This window comes from Oncorhynchus mykiss, chromosome 32 (genome assembly GCF_013265735.2).
Source record: "Oncorhynchus mykiss isolate Arlee chromosome 32, USDA_OmykA_1.1, whole genome shotgun sequence".
In the NCBI taxonomy this organism is placed as follows: domain Eukaryota; kingdom Metazoa; phylum Chordata; class Actinopteri; order Salmoniformes; family Salmonidae; genus Oncorhynchus; species Oncorhynchus mykiss.
Genome location: NC_050572.1, coordinates 39,600,998 through 39,609,637, shown reverse-complemented (window position 1 = coordinate 39,609,637; position 8,640 = coordinate 39,600,998). Strand labels below are relative to the sequence as shown.

At 42.0% G+C, this 8,640-nt stretch overlaps 1 long non-coding RNA gene across 3 annotated transcripts; it reads right to left on the bottom strand.

Moving 5' to 3' along the window:
* Nucleotides 1–194: 194 nt before the first annotated feature.
* LOC110488483 lies at nucleotides 195–6,902 on the bottom strand. Of its 3 annotated transcripts, none has more exons than XR_005041348.1 (4): nucleotides 6,496–6,902; nucleotides 5,868–5,987; nucleotides 1,703–1,912; nucleotides 195–861 (listed from the first exon to the last, which is right to left on the bottom strand). It is a non-coding gene; the product is annotated as an uncharacterized LOC110488483 (long non-coding RNA). The 3 variants fall into 3 exon arrangements; XR_002468419.2 differs by having other exon boundaries at nucleotides 6,500–6,900; XR_005041347.1 differs by lacking the exon at nucleotides 6,496–6,902 and adding an exon at nucleotides 6,232–6,487.
* Between the last annotated feature and the right edge of the window lie 1,738 nt (nucleotides 6,903–8,640).

Here is an 8,640-nt window from a genome sequence, read left to right as displayed (position 1 = left end):
AGTAGTCGGAGCATGCGTAATAAACCCGGCCTGTTACTAAAAAGAGTGACCTTAATTTATTTATTTGTTTTACTAAAAAAATTGCTACAGCTTTATAAACAGAATTTTAAAAAGTACACTAGAGTCTATAGCACAGGCGGGATTGCAAATGTTCATGAACGTGTGCAAAACAAACCACTTTCCAAACGTGGATCTTTGGTTCGGGATTTTGCCCATTTATTAGCAGCAAAGATAAAACATATCACGGTAAATACTTAGGCCTACACATAGCCTACACACAATGTTTACTATCTCACATGCTATGCTATGTTTAGCAGCATTCTTGAGATCTTAATATAATAATATAATCTAACATTATACGCCATTTATAGCAGAGGCTTTTATCCAAAGCGATTTAGTCATGCGCGCCTACATTTTACAACGGGTGATCACAGGAATCAAACCCACTATCCTGTTGTCGAAAGCGCCATGCACTACCAACTGAGCTACTTTCTGACAATGAATCCATGTGGGTGCATGTATTTGATGATCAGTCTCATAATTATTGCCGAGTTATTCAACCCTTTGTGTCTGTGCGGGCGTGCGTGCATGCGTGTGGACACAGGGAGGAGGGCATTTACCCATTTACCCAATGAGATATGAGACATTAGTGTGACATGTAGGCCTAATGCAATACACTGTAGAAAGCAGATGGAGGCAGGCAGGTTTTTTCACGAAATGCAAACACATTTTCCCTTCCAAGACGCAGTTGCACATGCAGGCAAGGGATACAATCAGGGTAAAGTACTCCATGAAGTTCAGAGCGCCGTCGCCGTCCTGGTCCAGCATCGTCATCAGGTCATCCCCTTCAGGACCACCCTTCTGCTCATGACAACGTAATACAAGATCACAAGGAAGACGCAATACATTAGGATTTCAGTCTTTTGTTGTCAATCGCACTGAATGGCTGACACTTCGCACATGTCAAGAGAACGTGAAGGGGGGGGGGGGGGGGGGGGGGGTTGGATCACAAGGAAGACAATACATTAGGATATCTATACTTTGCTGTCATTAGTAGGGGGGGGGGGGGGGATTGGATCACAAGGAAGACAATACATTAGGATATCTATACTTTGCTGTCATTAGTAGGGGGGGGGGGGAGATTGGATCACAAGGAAGACAATACATTAGGATATCTATACTTTGCTGTCATTAGTAGGCTACTAAATGAATGAGAATCCATGCATTATAATCAGTCAATCTCAATTCAACTTTATTTCATGTAAATGTTTTATTAAAATCACAACACATAACAATAAAAAAATAGCATTTGCTAGTTTGTGAAGGACTAGTTTCCCAGACACAGATTAAGCCTAGTACTGGACTTTAAAACTGGCACGACCGTTTGCGATATTACAACAAAAAACGTTACTGCAAACAATTTGTACTTTTCACACGGATATCCTTGCACGCGCTATAGAACAGCACAATACGTAATGCATTTCCTTTTTATCACATTGCACGACGCTCCTCACCAATGCATTGTCAACAAAGCAAAAAAAATAACAACAGCGGTTGGGCCGGCCTTGTCCTCACTGCGGCTCCCATCTTCACAAAAAAAGGCATGCTCAATTGATAATCTTAATTGAAAGTGCTTTTTAGTTCAGGACTATAGGCTTAATCTGTGTCCGGAAAACTGGCCCGAGGTCTTGCAATGACTCACCACAGCGATGATGGAGAGCTCTGCCTTGATGAGGTTGGTTAGCTTTCTTGCTGAGGGTCTTGGCATCTCCACTGCCAGCATGCTTGTGGAATGTCATGATTATGGCTCCCAGGGAGGCTTCCAGGGGTGTGGGCTGTGCCATGGTGTCTGAGGGTGATGGTGATCCTGGGGGTGTGGGCTGTGCCATGGTGTCTGAGGGTGATGGTGATCCTGGGGGTGGAAACTATTATAAGTAGGCTACTAGGCAAGCAGCTTACTTGTGGAATGCCTTATGTTTTACATCAGAATAAAGAGGACTAAGTCAGTAAGTAAGTGAAACTACATACAGTAATGTAAAGTAGGAGTTTACCACATGCAGAATATACATGTTAAATTCATACATTTACTCAGAGGATGATATCACACAAGTAACTGACATTTGAACTCTTGTGAATGCATGAACAGTAAATTAATGTTCATGTTTGAGACATTCTAAGTATTTTTATGACAAAGTAGCGTGTGTAGGTAAAGAACTAAACAGATATGAATAGTACACTTTAAGGAAAAAAATCATTAAGAGAAGAATAATTTCTCAAAAATGTTTAAAAGTATTTACTTCCTGCATTCTACCCTAATGATCAATGTACTATTTTGTTTTTCAGTCTAATCAGCCGATTTAAAAAAATCCCCCCCCTCCCCAAAATGGTATGTAGGGAAGACCAGGGATGGCTGTAACATTTTTGCATTTTTGTCAATTTCTCAGAGATTGTTTGAGGTACTAAATTCAAAATTTGATACGAATTGGTATAGGTGTTATTTCTCTAAATCAAACTGACAAGGTGTGACTTTTTCCTCAAATACAAGGAGTGAAATGACAATTTACACCACCTCCCGGGTCAGATGTAACAGGGCTTGGGGTGAAACAGTTTGCAAAATTGCATAAATCATGACATGCAACAAAATATTGAAATCCTTTATTCAGACCATGAGAACAACATTGCCATGTTTAACATATATTTTTGTGTGGCAGAAATAATAAATAATACAAATCATAAAATGTTTAGTATTTTTACACTCCATTAACTGTCCCTTCTCAACTAACCAAAAACATCTGACAACTAAACAACGGAACAAAACAGCTGAATGTTTGTGGTGTGTGTTTGCGTGTGTGTGTGAGTGAGTGAGTTTGAGAGAGACAGAGGGGTGCTGTGTGTGTGTGTGTGTGTGTGTGTGTGTGACTGAATCTTGGACATGCTCACTGAATCAGAGTCACAGTTGTGACAGTGGTAGGGTATTCCTGGGGTACAGGCTTGGTGGGACCTGTCATGCCAAAAAGTGTCCCTTCCCCCTGCGTCACAATGGGATTCAATGACCTCTAGGTTCCATTGATAGGGCTGTTGCTTGAACTTCAAAATTCTGACTGGCCTACGTAATGAAACAAAGAGTCCTTTGCTATGCTGGTTGCTTGACTCTATTTTACCTTGTAGCGTCGCGGAAGAGGGACGACGTTCTAGATCTATTTCACCTCATAAGTGCTCACTCGGTCCGAGCAAATATATTACCTCAGAATCGCTCTACAAGGACGTTGTTTTTACGGTGAATACTTGCTGACTACCTACTGCTTCAGAAGACCGAAAATACTGAAAAGGAAAAAAAAACTATTTCTTTGATATTTGTCTTTATATAAGAAAATATTGTCAAATAGGAAGAAAAAATGTAAGCTGTTTTTAGATTGATTTTAGATTGACATCGCTAGCTATGTATTTACAGTACATTCGGAAAGTATTCAGACCTCTTGACTTTTTCCACATTTTGTTACGTTACAGCTTTATTCTAAAATGGATTTAAAAAAATATTAAATCAATCTATACACAAAACCCCATAATGACAAATCCAAAATGTGTTTTTAGAAATTTTAGCAAAAATAAATAAAATAAAATAAATATTACATTTAAGTATTCAGACCCTTTACTGAGTACTTGGGTATGATGATGCTACACGCTTGGCACACCTGTATTTGGGGAGTTTCTCCCATTCTTCTCTTCAGATCCTCTCAAGCTCTGTTAAGTTGGATGGGGAGCGTTACTGCACAGCGATTTTCAGGTCTCTTCAGAGACGTTTGATCGGGTTCAAGTCCGAGCTCTGGCTGGGCCACTCAAAGACATTCAAAGACTTGTCCCGAAACCACTCCTGCATTGTCCAGTTGGAAGATGAACCTTCGCCCCAGTCTTAGGTCGGGTGCACTCTGGAGCAGGTTTTCATCAAGGATTTCTCTGTACTTTGCTCTGTTCATCTTTCTCTCAATCCTGACTAGTCTCCCAGTCCCTGCCGCTGAAAAACATCCCCACAACATTATGCTGCCACCACCATGCTTCACCATAGGGATGGTGTAAGGATTCCTCCAGAAGTGTCTCTTGGAATTCATGCCAAAAAGTTCAATCAATCTTGGTTTTATCAGACCAGAGAATATTCTTTCTCATGGTCTAAGAGTCCATTAGGTGCCTTTTGGCAAACACCAAGCAGGCTGCCATGTGCCTTTTACTGAGAAGTGGCTTCCGCCTGGCCACTCTACCATAAAGGCCTGGTTGGTGGAGTACTGCAGAGATGGTTGTCCTTCTGGAAGGTTCTCTCATCACCACAGAGGAACTTTGGAGCTCTGCCAGAGTGACCTTCGGGTTTTTGGTCACCTCCCTGACCAAGGCTCTTCTCCCCCAATTACACTGATTGGCCGGGCGCCCAGCTCTAGGAAGAATCTTGATGGTTCCAAACTTTTTCCATTTAAGAATGATGGAGGCCACTGTGTTCTTGGGGACCTTCAATGATGCAGAAATTACCCTTCCCCAGATCTGTGCCTTCGACACAATCCTGTCTCTGAGCTCTACGGACAATTCCTTCGACCTCATGGCTTGGTTTTTGCTCTGACATACACTTTCAACTGTGGGACCTTATATAGACGTGTGCATTTCCAAATCATGTCCAATCAATTTAAATTTACCACAGGTGGACTCCAATCAAGTTGTAGAAACATCTCAAGGATGGTCAATGGAAACAGGATGCTCTGAGCTCAATTAGAGTCTCATAGAAAAGGGTCTGAACACTTATGTAAATAAGGTATTTCTGTTTTTTATTTGCAATAAATTAGCAAATGCCTAAAAACCTGTTTCCACTTTGTCATCATGGGGTATTGTGTGTAGAGTGATGTGGAAATTGTTTTATTTAATCCATAGAATAAGGAAGGCTGTAACATAACAAAATGTGGAAAAAGGGTGAGGGTCTTAATACTTTAAGAATGCACTGTACTTCAGCCTGATTTGTCAGCTAGCTAGCCAGTTTTATTTAGCTAACGATAGCTAGCTAACTGTTTTTGTAGCTTTCTGAATGTATGTAGCTTGCACTTTAATGGCATCTCTCGAGGAGATTTTGTTTTATCTTTCCAATCAGGTGGAATACTATGAAGGCATCGCTGATCTTGAACAAGAGTTGCAACATTCGTAGGGCAGAGAAATTCACAGGGTAAAGTTTAATAGTTAACTTCAATTAGATCACTGGAAGGATTTATTGAACAACCGTTTTCAACACTTAGCCATCTGGTTGGTCATCTACGTGTTGCTAGCTATACATTTAGTTATGTCTGTCATATTGAGGTATCTAGCTACAAGTTAACCTTGATCAATCAAATGGATAGGTGTGAGCAATTATGGTAGCTCCAACTGCCCTTAGCTAAGTTTCTTCGCTAGACAGAGAGAGAGAGAGACAGACAGACAGACAGACAGAAAAGATGAAAGTGAGAGAGGGAGAGCGGGAGGTGGGAAGAGAGTGAAAGACAGAGAGAGAGATGGAGAGAGAGAGAAAGAGAGAGAGAGAAACAGAGAGAAAGAAAACAGAGCAAATTTACTTAGACTAGTATTTCAACAACCCTTGTCTTCCAACTTGTTAGACAATCACATCAAATCGTATTGCGATGCGGGGGGCGGACACTATTTGGCATGACAGGCCCATAATTTGCATTCCCAGCACTGAACCCATACCCCTGAAGGCTTGTTACAACTAACCCTGACCCTTGCATTGTTATCTTACATCAATCTACACACACTGGTTATGAACCTGATACAAATTTGGTGAATCTAACTACAATGCAGGTAATGCCATCACAAAAACAATTTTGGTAAAAAAAAGTATTTCTTACCTCCAAATCAGATTCTTGTCAATGAAATCTGCTGTCTATCACAGGTCCGTGTTTCTTCACATGAGGGTTGAGGACTAAACTGAGCATGTGCACAGCCAGTCACATAATTCTAGCTTGTTCCTGATTGGAGATATTGAGAGTGTTACAACTATACTATGTTACAAACAACCCTGGTCTCCCCTAATTTACTGGCAGACAGTTAATCACCATAAAAACAACATTTTTTTAGAGTGCAGGCAGGATCCTCCACATACCACTGGTCCTCACAAGCAATTTGTCCAAATAGCCTATTACAGCGCAAATTGCTGTGCAATGCGATGTCTGTATGTTACCGGCTTGGTTACCAGAACAGCGCATTTCTTACCTTCACCTGGAATCTAGGCGCCATGATAGGAAGGTTTCTTCCATGGTAATCGGAGCGATGCTCCCGGAGAGGATAGAAACTGAAGGGGGGTGGGGGGAGGGGGTATTTCTGCCCGCCACAAGGAGGGGTGAAAGGAAGATTTGTCTGCATGCATCATCATTAGCCTATAAAATGTCATAGGCTATAACTACAACGGGAAAACAACAACACGTGTAAACACAGACAAATCACACACTGACACGATCACAGACACAGGCTACTCACGAACCAGAGCGTCCATCATTGAAGTGAGCGTTCAATCCGACTGTGCCTCCTTCGATGAATTACACATGATACCCCTACCGTTATCATAACAATAACAACAGGTGCCATGAAGGCAAATATTGCAAAATAGATATTCATAACTCCTGGATGATCACGTTATTTAGATGGAGAAGGCCTTGCTTTAATACGGCATATGTTTTGCGCAATAAAATTGGAAATGGACGCAAGCGCGTAAGGCTATAGCCTACATTATACAACGCAATAGAACAATCAATCCAAATGGAAGAGAGAAATTCAATTTGTAACGAAATTCAATTTAGGTCTAAACGATAATCCGATCATGAAAATGCACACACCCCTTTCAGAGTGTTTGCCAGATTATGCGCTTGATATGCTACTCCCGCCCTCTTGATAGATTTCTCCCGCCCTCCTCTACGGAATCGCATCAATTTTGGACACGGTGCCACGCTTCAGGGATTTCGGTCTCTGCTGGTACACTGCAATATAATGGGGCGGGGGTAAGGGCTACAGTAGTCAGAGCATGTGTAGCCTAATAAACCATGTTAAAGTGGCCTCAGTTAAATGTATATTTTACGTAATAAATTACTGGTGTAAAAAAATGGTAAACAGGACATGCCTGTTTACCACTGTCAATTGGGATTGCAAATGTTCGTAAATGCTTTACAAAACGTACTTGGGTCTTTGGCCCATTTATTAACAGCAAAGATAACATATTTTGTAGTGATCATCACTATATGAGTCATTTACACAATTCCCACCGGGTGAGTTAACCCTATTAGCGCGATGGTGTTTGCCTTTCAATCCAGCGACCCAGGTTCTCTTCCCTGCCCCACCGACGTGTGAAGAGGCGGAGAAGTAAAAAACTGGAAGGTGCATTCAGAGGGGGCAGTGTCGCGATTCTTGCTATATGAGCCACTTTACAATTCCCATCAAGTGGGTTAACCCATAGAGATGTATAGAGGACTCTAGTGCCCAAAAGTCAATTTTAGCATCAAATCAAACTTTATTTGTCACATGCGCCGAATACAACAAGTGTAGTAGATCTTACCATGAAAAGCTTACTTACAATCCCTTAACCAACAGTGCAGTTCAAGAAGAGTTAAGAAAATATTTACCAGATAAACTAAAGTAAAAAAATACAAAATAATAAAAAGTAACACAATAACATAACAATAGCGAGGCTATATACACGGGTACAGGTACAGAGTCAGTGTGCAGGAGTACAGGTTAGTTGAGGTAATAGGTACATGTAGGTATGGGTGAACCGATTATGCATAGATAATAAACAGCGAGTAGCAGCAGTATACAAAAAAAGTAATTATTTGATTAATTGCACAGCAGTCTTATGGCTTGGGGGTAGAAGCTGTTAAGGAGCCTTTTGGTCCTAGACTTGGCTCTCCGGTACCACTTGCCATGCAGTAGCAGAGAAAACAGTCTATGACTTGGGGGACTGGAGTCTCTGACAATTTTATGGGCTTTCCTCTGACACCACCTATTATATAGGTCCTGGATTGCAGGAAGCTTTGCCCCAGTGATGTACTGGGCCGTACGCACTACCCTCTGTAAGCGCCTTACGGTCAGATGCCGAGCAGTTGCCATACCAGGTGGTGATGTAACCAGTCAGGATGCTCTCGATGGTGCAGCTGTATAATTTTTTGAGGATCTGGGGACCCATGCCAAATCTTTTGTCTCCTGAGGGCGAGACTGAAAAGAGGGCACAACTGTCTTGGTGTGTTTGGACCATGATAGTTCGTTGGTGATGTGGACTCCGAGGAACTTGAAACTCTCGACCCGCTCCACTATAGCCTCGTTGATGTTAATGGAGGCCTGTTCGGCCCGCCTTTTCCTGTAGTCCACGATCAGCTCCTTTGTCTTACTCACATTGAGGGAGAGGTCGTTGTCCTGGCACCACACTGCCAGTTCTCTGACCCCCCCCCCCCCCCCCCCCCCCCCCCCCCTATGGGCTGTCTAATCGTTGTCGGTGATCAGGCCTACCCCTGTTGTGTTGGAGTCGTGTTTGGCCATGCAGTCGTGGGTGAACAGGGAGTACAGGATTAGCCTACTAGTTAGTTTTTTATTTTATTCATAAAACCTTTCATTCCTTATAAATTCCTTAATCCACAA